General features: G+C 38.1%; 1 protein-coding gene across 8 annotated transcripts in view; it reads left to right on the top strand.

Annotated features, from left to right (window-relative positions):
* TBL1XR1 (transducin beta like 1 X-linked receptor 1) overlaps positions 1 to 16667 on the top strand; it is a 129011-nt gene that overhangs the window by 59189 nt on the left and 53155 nt on the right. For all 8 annotated transcript variants that reach the window (XM_026854682.1, XM_026854685.1, XM_026854678.1 and 5 more), the window contains exon 2: positions 1100 to 1164. The gene's annotated coding sequence lies outside the window, so the exon portion shown is untranslated. The remainder of the gene's footprint in view (positions 1 to 1099; positions 1165 to 16667) is intronic.

Here is a 16667-nt window from a genome sequence, read left to right as displayed (position 1 = left end):
CCCCAGCCCTTTGAGTAGGCGATTAGATTATTTCCTAAAGAAAAGTAGTTTGGCAAGTATTTGTATGGAGAACAACCACTCAGAAATATTTGTGTCAATAAAAATCGTTTTTCATCGCTGAATAAGAATGGATGTTACATCGGATGGAGTTAACACATATTTGGACATCAAAATGTGTTTGCTTACACTTAACCGTGTTGTTGTTGTTGTTTGCATAAAGTTATTATTTATATGTAAAGAAAATTACTAAAATGTAGGAGAGCATGGATTTTTTTGGCTTGTGATTTTGTTCTGGTTTTGAAGATAGGAAAGACTTCCCTAGAATATTGCACTAGGAAGATTTCTATTATGTACATGTTGTCAGATGTTGCCAGCAAACTAGGATGAGCTGGCTTTTTAAATTACTGAGGTCAGCTGCAGCAGTTGGTAACTATCTGGCTACGCAGGCACACCTGGAGTTACTTAGTGCAATATGTGTTAGGAAAATAGGCTTGTTAGGTTTTTTTCTTTTTGCTTTGCAGTGGATGTAACCATGTTGGAAGTCAAACCGTTGGAATGTTGATTTTTGTTTGGATTTTTTCAGAGTGTTTAGAAGTCAGTAACTGAGGTTTATTTCCAGAAGAAATTTGGCATGGGCAGAAGATACTGTAAGCTGCCTACTTTGCCTAGTTAACTTCCTGAAGCTTTTTCTGGAGAGCTAAGGCAAAATCCAGACATCAGAATTTTTATACACGGGTTGTTTTGTTTGTGTGTGCTCCTGCTGAATGGGTGCGACTGTCTAGAGGTCTGATGGTGTAAGTATTCATTCAACAGGCTTATTTGTTGAAAGGTCTGTGTTTCAGACTCCCCACAGGAGCAGTGCGTGTGATGTGGGTAGCGACAGGATATATGCAAAACCCCAGCTCTGCGTGCTCTTCTGTCCCTGATCGCTGCTGCTCTAGGCTGTACACAAATTCAGTGGTAATCACTCGGCTTCTTGAGCAGAGTAGGCTGCAAGAGCCGTGAAGGCCCATGCTTGATAACGTTTTATTGTGTTAACATCACTGTTTTCAAAATAATAAATATTAATGTTTCCTATTTTGTCTCATTTCCTTGTCAGCATCACCCTTCTGTGGCAAGAGGCACCTGAAAGGAAAACTTCCGCATATCAATGCACTGCCAATGGTAAGTACCTTTTTAACTGAATAAAGGTGGTGTGGTTCCTTCCTGCAGATACACTGTAAAGCGTTTTGTATTGCACATAGTATTTTTAGAATAACTACTTTTTAGTACACAAGTGGATTATTGTAATTTTTTTAAGAAACATCTAGAGCATTATTCTGTTTGATTAAAAATATTAAAATGGTATCCCTTGGAAAGTAGGGCAGCATGTTAATTTTGAATTGAGAAGCGTGACTTGACAGTAACAGAGCTCATCCTGTTGGTAACTGGTTTTGCTTCCTCTCTTGGCCAAGAGCCTGTTTGGGGCAAGCTGTAGCTGAGCCGAGTGCTCTGTTGCCCCCACTTGGGTGCTCTCTGCAGTTTCTCAGTACTAACAGCTTCGACTGTAACAAATCTGTGCAGGGCCAGGTGTATTTTGCTTCAGCACATTTGACAGCGTAAACGTAGTGAAGCTAAATCTTACCTCCTGTAGAAAGGGGATCGGTTGATGTGAATTTTCTTACTCCGTCCCTGGAATATTACTCAACGTTATAGACTGTTGGAAGCTGATATTTGCAGGGTCTCTTTGATTTATGTGTGCTTCCTGATAATTGGAGGTGGAAAGCAGAGGTGAGGTCTGAAGAGAAAGACTGGAACTTACTGCTTCAGCTTTGCTCAAATAATGTTTTTTCAGCAGTTTTGGTATCGTGTGTTGTCACAGTTGAGGTGTGCAGGAATGGTAATTGCAGCATTAGCCTTAAGAAATGAATGCATGAAGTGCCAGCCTGAGTTTTGTATTTCAAGCATCTCTAGGTCATTGCGCTCAGTACAGAAGTTAAAGGAATAGTATTTCTAACCACTAGCTTTGAAAACTCAGTTTGGGATCCGAGAGCTGAGCTGGGTTCCTTCGGTTTGCGTGCGGGCATGGATCTAAAGAATATGTAAATAAATTATATCTTCACTTACACCTTTGCTAGTCCAGTGTCTTTGCTCTGTGAGCAAAATGACACTCCAAGAGAGTTTGCTTGGATGTAACTGCTTTGAAACATATTAAGTAATTCTGTTGACTAGTAAACACGTCATGATGTGAAATGTAATGCGGTATATTTGTCACTAAGTAAAACAAATACAACTCTGAAATCAGAAGATCTGCACCAAGTGTGTGTGTCATTTAATAGCCTTATGTTTGGGCTCAGCCTTGATGTGTGTAAAGTTTATATTGATTTGTGATGAATTTCAGCTGGTGCAATGGATTTGTTGAGTGAAAAGGCATTGTTTTTACCTGGTCACTTAGCCTAGTATTTTAACTTTCCAAAAGTCTTTTCTATCATTGCTAAATTTTCATTGTTGTTGTTGACATTTTTTCAACAAAAGCTGCTCTGCTTTATTTTTATTTTGTATTAGTTGAATATTCGTATTTTTAGTTATGATTTAAAATACAGGTCTATATTACTGATTCTCTTAACAACATGACTCATTCCATATTAACCTAGTCCTTATACTTCATAAAATATTAAAATACTGAGAGACTGTACTTGAAATGTTACTGCATTTTATCCTAATTTTCCCCCTACAAATTATATTAGAAATTCAGAACTTCACAGTCTCAAGGGCATGCTAGTTGTCACAGTGATCATAAAATACTCAACTGTTACTTACAGTGAAGTGAAATACTCCCCACTCTTTTCTAAAGGCTGCTTTTGTGCTATAAGTTGTTATATTTTATTATTCTAGAGATTTCTAAACAATTACCTCTTAATTAACTCTGAAACAGTTTGAATGTAGATTTAAGAGACAAGCTAGACACATTCTTCATCATCCCAAAAGTAATCATAACTTAGTCTGGTTTAAAGGAAAAAAGTATTTCATAGGTTTTTCTTATGTTGTTTTTCTCTCTGATGTGTGTGTAGACAAAGTATGGGCCAGAGGATGACCTGAAAAAAGCAGTTTGTGTTCTTTTCCCAAACAAGACTTGGTTTAACTTGTCTGCCCATGTTCAATACATATATTTGAATCAGAAATTTATTTCTGATTACCTTGAGAAATGATACTGTCATTTTTGATCAGTTTTTAATCATGATTGTCAGTTCCATTCCTTAGTTCTGGGGAAAAAAAAAAAGTAAAATACAAGTTACACATCCTCTTTTTTTGTTTTCTTTTTTCTTCTATCTTAAAAGGTGATTAAAAGATGCTTATTTTATTTCATCGTATAGGATATGTTAACTGATAACTAAATAGGGTAAAATATCAGTTACTCCTTAAAAACATATTGTAATTGTTGGCAGGTTTTTTTAGAAAAATATTTATATTGTGATATAGCCTCTTAAAAGAGAGTATGTCAGCGTTCAGTTGGTTTAAGTTCTCCCTCCCACTCTTCTGTAATGTTCCTCAGAGTCTCAAAGGAAAGATGCAAAGGCTTAACAAAAAAGGCCTGGTAAGTGAAGGGAAATTAGTGTCTAATGCTACTTTTTCTGGAATTTCAAAGGTTCATTTAGAGGCCGATAACTGGATACTTAATGCATGGTCACAAGGATTAATGAATGTGTTGGAAATAAAAATTGAAAGTCCTGGACCTGTGACCTAAGCAAAAGATCACGTCAGGATTTTTGCAAAGGCTTAGTTAATTAATTTTCTTGTTATGTGACGGAACAGGTAGCTTACCTGAGAGATTTTTCTGTCATACCTGCGAGTTTTAGAAGCAAAACAGTTTCATTTCTATCTTCTACAAGTTATTGAAACAGGCTTGATTTTTTTGTGTGTGTATGTGTAAATATGTGTGGCAATACATGAGTGTACTTGTGTGTGCATGTATCTGTATGCACATATATGTACATCTACATATACGAAAAGGAGTGTGCAAAACCCAGGAACTTACAGGAAGCTGGGAGGTACCAGTTTGTGACTCGTATGGCAGCTTGCTGTGATGGATTTAATTTTAGCAGGAAGTAACCAAGAAGTTCTGTGCAGGAATTGAGCAATAAAAGCAACGTGGTAGCCTTCTGAGAGGCATCCTGAAAAACGCTATGCCTGGGTTCTTTGGCTCCATCTTTTACTACACGGTTAGTTTGACAAAGATCAACACACTGATCAGTTAAAAAGGTCTCCCGTAGGAGAGAATAAAGGATAATTTATTACAAGCTCACGCAGGCAAAGTCTGAGGACAGGCAGCCAGCATCAAGTTACTTAGTCTCCAGGAAAGCAGGATTGTCAACAGCTAAGTCATGTCCTCATAGTCTTGAGGGGAATACAAAGTAGGTGTTTTAAATCCATTCTTTTCAATGCTGTCTACTTTTAGGTGACGTTATAGTACTGTGTTTCGAAGGTGTAACACACCCATTATGTGTTACCTCAACTGTTACTACATGAAAGAGACTTGTTATAAGAGAACAATTCTGAAGGCACTAAGTCTCTTGCACCAGGAAATTCCATGTGTACAGCACTTCAATGTAATTATCTACCCAGCAGATTTAGCCTGGAAATGGCAGGAGTGGTTGGAGGAGCTGGGGAGGATGACTAAGTCACTCCAAAGAAAAAGGCATTCAATGAAAGGGTTGGAAGATGTCTGCAGAAACTTCCCCAAGACTTCAGTAAGACTTTTTCTTCCAGCCCCTTTGTGTGGTGCCTTCTCTAGTGTCGTCCTGTGACCTTACTACTCCTTGGAAGACAACTGAAGGAATAAATGAATATAGCTATTAGCCTGTGGTTCTACAACTGCTAAACGCATCTAAATGCTGATCTATCTGCCGAGTTAACTATCAGTCCATTATGTTAAAATGGTTTCATGCAGAGGAAGGCAAGCAAGGGAGAGGCAAGGAGCCTGCACCCAGAACTGGAGGAGTGGGCTTTGGTGTGGAAGCCACCCTGCCTGTGCCTGCCAAGGACAACGGGAGGTCCATGCCACTAGCTCCAGAGTTTGCACTGGAATTGCAAAATTGACTTAGTTTTGACATGAGCTGAATGTCATCTCACAAATATAAGTATATATGAAAGAATATCTGTGGGTAGGCAGGCCTTTGAAAGATGGTAGAGTTGAAGGTTGATTTTCATTACACTGGGAACAGGGACCTTTCAAGACTTTATGAAACTTGGTAGTACATAAGAAGTTGACTGCAAGACGTGAATAGTTGCTTCAAAATAAATAGCTCTGCAGGACTACCACCCTTATTCTTCAAATGCATACACTTGTGTGTACATGTAACTTCAAGTGTAGGAATACTCCTTTTGAGATATGAATGAGAGGTACTCCTGTGCATTAAAGCTAACCAAGCTTGAAAGTGTTTTCAGTGGTAGGGCCTGAAAGTGTTTATGAAATTTATTGCTGAGGCTTCTTGGTTGTACAGTTCATGGAATACAGCTTTAAAAGGGGGAAAAAAAATGTTTTTCTAGCAGTTTCTGAAGTAGTCTAAGTCAGAACATGAAATTTTGTAATGTTCTGCTCCTTCTAAAATCAATGGATGCTATTATCAGTGAAGGAAGGGGAAGTGCAATGTATTTTGTCTGATAATTGTTTACAGATGAACAATTATATTTCGGAGTGTTCATCCATAAATTCTATTTATTGGATTAGTATAAATTATCTGACCTAGTGGTATATGTGTTGAAGAAGAAGTGCTAATAATATGATAGAGAATGGTGTTGTAGGGTGCATACTGTGATAAGCATTTAAAATTTCATGTACTACTGCATTCTGATCCATTTTTGGAATTTTTTTTTTTAATTTTCTGGGGTTTTTTACAGAAAGCAAGTTAAACACACTAGTAAAATCCCTTTCTGATTAAGAGGGAAAACACCCCTTGCCTCCTTTTTCTACCTTTACTAAAAGTTCACTGCTGAATGACTCAACAGAAAGCGAAACTACGGCCCTTAAAATCTTGAAGTGGTGGCTCTTTTTTGAAGTAGCATTTGTCAGAGAACTTTCTCTGCTGATTCTCTAAGCGTTTTACAGTTCAGAGATAAGCTTTGACTAAGAGTTCTCGGTAGAATCATAAATATGTAATTATCTAAGCAGCCGGGATATGTAGCCCCTGGCAAGTGCCCAGCGCAGTGCAATCACAAGAGCAAAGGGAACTGGGCCAGTATCTCAAACTAGGAGAATGTCCTCTAACACAGGACGAGGGCCATCGCTGTTCCTTGCCTATTGCCATTCCTAGGTTTTAAATCTTAATTATACCTGAAAAGAGTCTGCTTCTGCTGTAACAGGTTCTCTTATGTTACAGCTTTTTTACTGTGTTTTTTTCCTTGTTGTCTTCCTCCTCCTTCATTTCCCCTGCTTTGGGTTTTTTCCTGTCATTACTACTTTATACTGGTTTTGGTTCAATAGTTAATAGCAGCAGTAGTAGTGTAGTTAGCGTTAGATTATATCTTACTTGATCAGCATGCCATCTGCTTTAGAGGAGAGGGAGATTTTGTTTCTGCTGTGGGTTCACTGCCATATGCCTGTGGTAAAGTTGCGTAACCTGAAATGACCCTTTTCCTGCTCTATTATATGAAAGAATTAGAAATACAGTGTAATGTTCTTGACAGTGACTGAGTTTGTTGCATATTAAAAAAATTAAACTGGATATTAGGTGTACGTGAAGTAAGACGTTGTAGGGAAAACCCAAGGACAGTCTCTTTTGTGTCTGAGCACGTGAGTATTACCATCTGGAGAAGAGCAGGGCTTATTTCACAGAAGACCATGTTGATGTGTCCCTTGTAGCGTCAGGTCTTGATCCTAGTTTCCTTCTTGTCAACAGAAAGTTGAGATTAGTTCAAGTCAACAAAAGTAAAAACTGTCTTTAGTTTCGCTGGTGTTGATGCTGGGAGATAATGCATATTGCTTCAGAACAACAGGAGGTCTGTAGGCTTTGGGGAATGATATGGAATATGCTGACTTTTATTTACTCAGGTGAAATGGAGACCTGCTAGCCAACCAAAGACCAGGGACCCTGCATCTGCATGGCCACCAACATGGATGACAGATCTAGAAGCCTGTGCTTACATGCCAAGTCTCTAGTTCGCCATATGAACAGAAATAAAGATCATAGTTACCGTGTTAGTGCACCCATATTTGTAAATGAAGGTCATGTGTGTTGTCCTTACTGTGGTTTAATGAACAAATATAAAAAAACCTCTTCAAGACACGGGATCTGAATCCTCCCGGGTTTGATATTGAGCATATGCATGTAGGATAGACATCCATGCATTTAGTATTTGTACAAATGGAGGGTATTGATGTAAAATGTGAGCCATGCTTTGAGTAACTGTCCTTGTTAATGATATTAATAAAACCTTCCCCTTTCATTTAATTTCTTTTGGCTGTAGATGGACCATATTTTATTATGGTCTTTGTATGTTTTAAGTGTTTTATCGTGTGTCCTGTTTTTGACATCTCTTCAAAAAAAAAAATAAATCTGGTTACATAAATTAAGTTCAAGTCCATCACAACAATATGAAAAGGGGAGGACTTTTAATAAAGTAATAAACTGGCAAATGAACTTCTATAAAATCAGCCATTTCACTCTTTTGTAAGCTTGTTTTCTCTATTAGCACAGTCAACACTTTATGAAAAAAGCTGTGCACTTCTGGTAAAGAGAATACTTAAGTCAGATAGCATGCATGTATGACAAACTACGAAGAAGTGATTTTAAGTGCATGCTTATTAATGAGAATCTAGAATAAAGTCACTGGTGGTTAAAATGAATAGAGGGCAGATCAAACAGCAGTTTCTTTTTTCATGAGTAAAAGAAATAAATTTAAAACTATCAGGTACATAACACACAAATTAAGGGGAAAAATAGATGGTCAAAGGTTAAAGAGGGAATGAAAACACAAGTTTTATGGTCACAAGATCAAATGAGGCATTAGTTAATTTTCCTTTTTTTGGTGCAGTTCAGCAGGAGTTCAAGTAATTCAACTGAGTGATTGAACTGGAACAGAAAAGAGTGCCAGAAAAACTGATTACTAATAACACAAACAGAAAAAATAATCAAATGAACTTAAGACTTGATGTCAGCATTGCACATTAGAATGCATTTGAAAAGGCTGGAATTCCATCCTGGTTGCATGGAACCTGATTTCCATAGAAAACAAATTTCTAACAGCTACTTTTGCAACAGTTGATAAATTATTCTAGTAATAAGCTATCAGAATGGATTTAACCAAGAAATGGCTGAGGTGCAGAAGGTGTTTTCCAGAGACTGACCATCTGGGAAATGGGAAGTAACCTGAGGAGTAGGTAAGAATATTTGAACCTGGGAGACACTCTGAGGCGGTGACTGTTATTTATGTAAATTGCAAATGGAAATAGCATTAGAGATGCTGGGGTTTTGCTCTCAATAGGGAATGCAATACAAGTTATTTCTTACCCCTGGCAGCCCTGAGGTGATGTGCTGCTCTCTAGGCAAGATCATTACTGCTTTTTCTCCTACAGATTTCATGCTTTTTGTGATAAGCAAGTAACGGGTATGTTTATGAATGTGAATGCAGCTTAGAACAGATTGTTGGCATACCTGTCCACTAGCTTAATTCCTAGTTTCTTTTATATTTAACTTTTTCTAAATACAAAATCCTTTTGCATTGAATCATTCAGTTTTGGTTATTACTAAGATATTTCCTTGGCTGTTGTAGTTAACTAGATTCCTGGTTGAAAGTCCACCTCAGTCAGTAGGCAGACTCTTGTCTGTCCTAGTTTTTGGCTCAAGCTGGAAGCTCTGGTGAATAGGCTGTTGTGAAGTTGCTTTCATTAAGCTGTCCAGTTTTGTTCCACTGTTTTCTTTGCCAAAGTTGACTGAAGTTTCTCAGCATGTCTACCTCCTCATAGCCTACAGGAACAATCACTGCCTCTTTTTTTGTTTTTTGTTTGTTTTGTATGCACATGTGCTGTGGTTGTCTCTATGGTGGTCCATGTATTTCAATTGAATTTCCTTTTTTCTCCTAACACAAACTAAATAAACCACCGATTTTTGTCTTGCAATATGACTGTCATGGCAGCTGTAGGTAACTACCCCACTGAGGTTGACAGTGCCCCTTGGACTACTGCTGTTAATGCTTCTCATTTTCATAGGGCTGCTTTTCAGTCATCTGCAGTGGGATGTGGATTGTAGCATATCTGGAAGAAGAATTAATATTACATGGCGTAACATAACTGCAATCCTCTGAGATATCTTAGTCCTAATGTCCCAGTGTCTGGAGGTCACGGGAGCTCTGGCTTTGTATTAGGAGGCAACTGAGGAAGAGTTGCTACTAGTATTTTGTGTCTGTGTATATGTATTTATAATCACAATAGACAAGACTCTAAGCACATGGGCTTCATGGATACTTATTGTGGGATCTGTGTTGTCTGTCTTTTCAATAAATTAATTTTTGATTTTTAGACAAAAGAACTGCACTAGAGCTAATCTGTCTAGACTGTGGCATGGTGCTTGCTCTAGCAATACATTGGAAATTATTTGTTGAAATACTGACGAAATGTTGTAGAGGAATTGTGAGGTGAATAAGGAGCATGTTAAAGGGAGGTCGTATCAGTTTGTGTTCACAGGCAATGTATTGTGCCCAAAAGGAAGTCAGTTGTCTTAAGAATTGGTATTGGGCTGACTTTAATGTATTCACTAATGAACTTGGCACCAAAAGTAAGAGTGTACAATAAAATTTGCCAGTGACATAAAGTTGGGAGGTGCTGTCAGTGTATACAAGGAACAGAGTATCCTACAGGAGGAGCTGGATGATCTTCAGGACTTGAGTGGAAAAAGTGGACTGAAATTTCATAGCACATGATGCCTGGTTGTGCACTTCTGGATAGATGTGAATTTTGCCCTAACCTGGGTGCTTATCTTTTGAAAATGACAGAGAAATGAAAAACTTGAGTATATTAGCCAGTAAAATCAAAGGATATTTCTTCAGTAGTACCCTGCAGCTCTGAAAAATGTACTGCTATGATCTGTGAGGTGAAGAGGTACTTAATGGTAGAAATAGGAAAGTGTTAATGCTGCTTATGTGCAAGGCAGCACTGCTGAATCCTCATGTGTAACACTGAACTGCTTTGCTAGACCCTGTTCAAGAAGGATAAGTGTGAAGTGGAGAGGTACAGAAGAGGACTGTGGAAATGGTGAAGGAGGAGCTGAGTCCGTCTCACAAGAGGACGCTGCAAGGTTGGCTGGTTTATCCCAATAAAGTGAAGTCTGAGAGGGGATATAATTGCTTTCTCTGAATATATGAGGGGTTGATAAAGACTTGAGTGAGTACAACTATTTTTTATGTGAGATTGAAGACAGCACCGTGACAAGAAGAAATGCATATATCTTGGCAAGGAGTATATTCAGGCTGGAAATCAGAAAACAGATCTCATCCATCAGGGGAGTAAGAATTTTGGGATAATCTTCCCAGAAGACTAGTTTTGAGATGGACACTTGTTAATACAAACTGGCCTTAAGGGGGGAGCCCAGTAGTCTTCCTAACAAGCACAACTTGTTTGTGAGATAACAGGTTTTGTCTTTGAAAGATAAGAAAGCTTAATTTTGTGTAACCTGCAGAGAATATCAGCAATCTTTCAGCTGTGTTCTGCTTTGCCAGATTAGCAAGTTTGACTTGTATAGAAGTAAATCACATTCTTCTATTAGGGACCTGGGACAAAAACTGCCACCTGGGAGAAAAGAATGTAATTAATACGAACATTATAGTTCAGGAAATTCAGAAGCATGAAATAGGTCTTGGACTCACTTTTTTTTTTTTTCTGATTTGGAAAACAGTTTAGATTGTTAAGTAAATGTCTTTAAATTTATGCTTTGAAAAGGAGTGTTACATAAGTAAATTCTGAAGCTTTCCAAAGAGAACTCATGGCACCTATACATAGAAAACCTATGGAAAAAATATTTGTTTGAGACTTCTAAGCTGCTCTTTTTACTCCAAGATCGATCTGGGACTTTTTGCACAGTGCTGGAGTGGAGCAACATCAGCAAAGGCAAAGCTTGAGCAGAGTGTTACTAGAAGTGCCAACTTACAGCTGAAGTGGGTGACATCTCTTTAAAAAGATCTCAACTATGCAAGACTCATAAGTAAGGAACCCCGGTGCTTGCTTTTGAAGAAAAAGCATTGCAGCTTAAGCAAAGTTAATTGTTCCACATATTTTGGTGACTTACACAGTGAAAAATCTGCAGTGGTTTGTAGACACAGTGCTCTGGGTAGGAAAAGGAGCTTGGAGATCCCAGAAAGGAGATCCAGGTTAGAAAAAAATACACTTGCTTCCTAATTCTCTTGCCCTGGCAGCATGTCATTTGTGTTTGGACCAGTGCTACCTCCCTGGGAATCTTCCACTGGAAAATGAATGCATGTTGGAGTAGATATATATTTAAAAAAAAAAAAAAAAAAAGTCTAGCCCTGCCTCACATGTCTCTTCTGGCTACAGCCATGAAAATTACCTACAGGTCAACTAAAAGGGCCTGTTTGGGAACCGAAGTGGGTGAAACGTGACCGCCTGCTGAGAGGTGTTCGTAGCCCTTCCCTGGATGGTTTATGGAAGCCGAGTATCAGTTAGGACAATTTGACAGATAACACTGTGGCTCGTTTACACAAGCAACTTGCTGCACACTGTGTTAGGGTTGAGAAACAATAGCACACTGTTGCTGGGTGCGTGGTTTTAGTGTGTTTGAAGAGCAGTTTTGCAGCGCTCTCAACTTTAAATTCAATGTGCTATACAGCACCTCAGCTATCATATGTTGAAATCCTGTGATAAGAGTGCTATAAATAGGAAGCTTAGTTGAAGAGTTGGGTGGGGGAAACACTTAGATTCCTTAAGTATAGTGGATTTGCCAAAAGGTAAAGTGTTCCCTGACTTGCTGTGTATTCTGAGAAGAATTTCACGTTAGACATCTTGGGTTAAAGGAAAAGAGCAGTGCTGTCGAAAAGCAGGAATATACTGAAAGGGAGAGGGAAGCGGTTGTTTCTGTAGTAATAGGTGAATGTCAAAAAAATCCTCCAAAATGGAGCATTTTGAAGAAGGGTTTTTTCTTCCTTTCTCTTGTACTAAGTTGCAATCAGAGAAGCAACTCTAGGATCTCTTAAGCATGGACGTCACTGTAGGAAATGCATCTATTTATCACTTTAACCAAATCTAGGCAAGTTCTGTGGATTTTTTTTTAGTAACACCTAGAAAAATCATTTGTTTGGGGAAATCTTAAATTACTAAATATTTGCTGAATGAAGAAAGAATCCTAGACAGGCAGAAGTGGATGTGTAACGTTTTGCCTCACACTAGGATAATGGCTGCAAATTTCTGGAGCTTCAGCTGTTTAATAAGGCATTCCCTAACTCAGCCTAACAGCCAGAGCCAAAAACAGAAAAAGTGCCTGTTCCTGTGATGTTTTTTCCTTTCCTCTCTCAGCCTGTTCCCTCAAAACACTTCCCTGCTCGCTAGGGTCTAATATAGCTCAGTGCCCATATTTCTGCTGCGTTCACTGGGGCTGAGCAAGGACCTGTCTGTAGGAGGCTGTTTGGTATACGGTTAGAAAATAAGAGAAATCGTGTTCTCTCACTACTAGCTGTATATAGATTCTTTTTTCTAAACACAGAATAGGCTTGTTATTTAGCTCTTTATCCTTTTTTTTTTTTTTCACATAAACCAAGGGCTAGCATTTAATTCCCATTCAGTGCTACAAATATTTAATTTCGCTGACAAGAGAAGTGACTGAATTTAGATAAAGATGGCAATATTCAACATTGTATTTATCCTAATTCAGAAACAACTAGCACTTTCAAGAATGACTCGAAAAGCTATGTTACATCTTGGCACTTTCATTGTCTTTGAAGACACTTCACTGTTTTTTGCTTCCCACAGAGAGGAAATATTTTTTTTTTTTTTTTTTTTTTTTTTTTTTTTTTTTTTTTTTTTTTTTGTTAATGGGATGTGTTAGGAGGACAGAATCAGCAGCAGCAGTGATGCAGACTATCTGGAGGAGCTTGGTAAGAAAGAGTAGCAGATGGTCTAAGGGAAATATATTAAAAGAAAACAACAAGTCTTGCATAGATTTTTTTTTTTTTAATTATTATTGTTGTTGACTTTTTTCTTTTATGTTCTTTATTGACCTTGTCTGGTTAGATTACAATCTCTTCAGCATAGTAACAAAGTCTTAGATGTTTATGCAACATTAGCACAATGGGGCCCCCATCTTAAAAAAGGATCTTCTGGATGCTGCTGTTACTCAAATAAATAGCGGTAATAATAATATTCATAATGCCTAGTTTTAATTGTTGTGACAGTTCCTTGAGCAAAAAGAAAGGTGCCTGAAATAGAACAGAAGAATTTTAAGTGAAATGAGTAAAATCCCCATGATTTGTTGCATGTGTTGTTTTTTAATTGTGTGTGTTTTGTAGACCTTTGTACAGCTCCGTTTTATCCAAGTGTGTATAGCCACACCAGGATTATCAACGCACACTGTGAGTTATACTCGAATAGTGAAGACGATGACTACAAGAGGCTTTTTGGTTTTATATAATCCTGGCTTTACAGCCTTGTAGTTCACTTGCTGTCTGTTTTGCAGCGCAGAGAAGTGAGATAAACTGCACATAGACTCCTTTAGCTTTTCCTTCCCTACAAGTCATGGAAGCACGGCTGCGTGGGTTGCCACCCACTCCCCTGCATGTATACCTGCTCATTTTCCTCCCGAGCACTGATTTGTAGTCGCTTTGGGTTTTTTTTTTTCTCAGGTTTCAGTGTAACAAACAGAATTGAGGGGCAGGGCAAGTAGGTTTGAACTTGGCTATGTATGGTTATGCTGTGAAAAACGCAGGTCGTTTGTGTCTAGGAATGGGGTCAGGTTTTAATTGCATTGTCAGGGGGTAGTTAGCACTTATATAGTTTGCTTCTCAATATAAAAGGGAACAAAAGTGGATCTGCCATTATCTTTTTCTAGCACTTATAAAAATATAGTTTGTTTGTATAAATGTTAAGTACAATAGGTCTATAAAGACCTACAAACCTTTAACTACTTGCAAGTGCGCTCAGTTTTCTTCTTGACAAAATGAGCTTGCTTTTTTTTAAAAATCAATAATAGATGTTGTAGTATATCTACAGTGAACCTCTTTCTCATCTTGAGTGTTTCCATTCTGAATAGACAGACAAGTTTTCTTCACTTGAGACAGAAAATAACATTTTTGATATACTTTGAATAACATTTGAAGGAGTCTAGCAGATTTAGGAGCTAAATGATCACTTGACAGTGCTACCTCATTCTTCTGCCTCTGACTGCCTTTCGTAGCCTGAATCATGCCCTCGTCTTTATCCACAGAGGTTATATAAGTAAATAATTGTGTTTGCATTTCTTACTGTACTTCATGGGGTCATCGGACTTGGCTCTCCTCTTAAATGCAATTCATGAGAAGGATATGATGGCAAAGGTTTCTGTGGCTGTATAATCGACTATTCAGTTATAATAATTTCAATTAAGTTAATATATTAACTGCATTAATTTAGTTAAAGTCAGTGGAAAGGCAACTTCCCTGGCATTTTTGAGGGGGAATACTCTTACCAGGAGATGCACCTAGACTGACTGTGAAGTCTGTGGTTTGTCTGGTTCCACAGGGAAATCTGTGGGATATGCAATGATCATGTGGAGACATAACATTTAGAAACTGGGCATTTGTGTATCAGCAGTAGGGTTTAAATGTCTGCTATTGGCTTGTTCTTTTTCTGTGGTTTGAAAAAGTTTTTGTTGTGGATTTTTTGAGTGGTCTGTATGAGCCAGGACTTCCCAGAAAAACAATTGCCTTCATCTCTATAACATACCCAAATCTCTAAATGTTATTCTTATTTCTATTAAGATGAATTAAACCATAAAAATCACGTCCAGTGTCTTTCACTCTGTAACGCCAGCTTTGCCTAGGATGAGTGTAATTAAAAAATAATTTAAAAATTAAAATCTTTTCCTTCTGCTGGTAGTGTTTTCATATTTTAAGATAAGCTGTTGCAGTAAACTGATTTGCAATAGGAGAAAAATCGAAAGGTACAGACTAGGTCTTCACTTGGTGCTGGTTTGATATAAAGCAGGCGGTGTGAGATTGATTGCAGTGTTACAGCTACAGAGGCAAATTTCCTTATCAATAGATGGGTTTTTATTCCTAGCTATAAGACATGTGGATCTCCACAGCCCCACAACTTGAATGAAATTGGCTGATAGTGGAGTCTTTCATTTAGCTGGTCAAGCCCACCCTAATCCTGAAAACTTTTAAATGATCTCCTCAAGGTTTAAATATTTTCAGCATATATAAAGAAAAAGCCCAGCAAGGGATGGATGGGTCTGCATTCATCTTTTCTTTCTTATCTCTTTTTAAAGTACCTCGCAGCTTTCCTGCTTACATGTGTGACATTTATTACAAAAAATAAAATGTACAATGGATATAAAAATATCTTCAGTGATGAAAGAGGCTTTGGATCCCAGCTGGCTTCATATTTTGTTTCTTCTTGCAGCTCTTATTTCCTTTTCTCAATTTTTGACTCCTCTTGTTTTTAATAGTTGTCGTCTTAAAGTGAATTTTAAGATAGAAGGAAGATTTAGGAAATGGAAAAACACAGACAATCCTGTCACCAGATAGCAAGTGGTGATCTTACCGGTTCAGGTCTCTCTTCACTCCCTGTGGATTTAAAGGTGAATCGGCAGCGTGCAAAATTAGTTGCAGCTACAATTGATTTCTTTGTACAAATACTTTGGTATGCATAAATACGTGAGAAATTAAACAGCTGGCACAGAGTCCCTGGTCTTGTGCAAATCTTAAGGCTAGGAGGATAGGGTTTATTATTTTTTACAAGAATAAAAGAGCTATCTGTAGAAGAAAGTTCTCTAAAAGGCGTTATTAGGAGTGTGCTCCTGCAAGCTAATGGAAAGTGATGTGATTTTATACCAAGAGGAAAGACGAGCCGCAGTGATAACTGTGTTTCTCTTCAAGTCTGTCTTTCAGACATTTCTGAGTATTCCAAATTAATCTGCTATAAAGCTGTGAAATAAACTATTACCACCTAAATGTGAACACGGGTCACCTCCTGTTGAGAAGATGGTGTTCCTTAGTCATAAGTTTGTTTAGAGAACTGTTTCTATGTAATTCTCTCTCCATTTCTGTTTCCTCTCTATGACAGACATAGTTGAAACAATGAGTCCTGCTTCTTTCTCAGCAGAAGGCTTGAGGCAATTTAGCATGTATTGCCAGGGTTTCTCCTGCTAGCTCTCCATCTTCAGTGAACCTCTGCAGGATGCTCTTTTTTTCTGATTTTTCTGCAGATAGTGTCAGGCATCTGGAGAGGGAAAGGGAGAACTGTTTTCAAGGCAAATCCTAGAACACAAACCAGAAGAAAACTCAGTGGAATAGGCCATATTCTTTAAAAATGTAACTCACTGCGGTGAATTTTGACCTCCTCTGAAATCCCCAACATGGTGTAGTTTTGCCAGAGAAGTCCTGAATTACATAATTGGAAAAGCTGCAGAGAAGAGGCGTCCTGTGATGGCTCTACTCTACTTGGGTTTTCTGTGTTAGAAGAGAAGCCGGAGAGGCCATAGAGGGACCTT

This window comes from Athene cunicularia (assembly GCF_003259725.1).
Source record: "Athene cunicularia isolate RWA chromosome 9 unlocalized genomic scaffold, athCun1 chr9_part1, whole genome shotgun sequence".
Taxonomy (NCBI): domain Eukaryota; kingdom Metazoa; phylum Chordata; class Aves; order Strigiformes; family Strigidae; genus Athene; species Athene cunicularia.
Note: the sequence above shows the minus strand (reverse complement) of the source record. Positions and strands in the feature narration are given on the sequence as shown.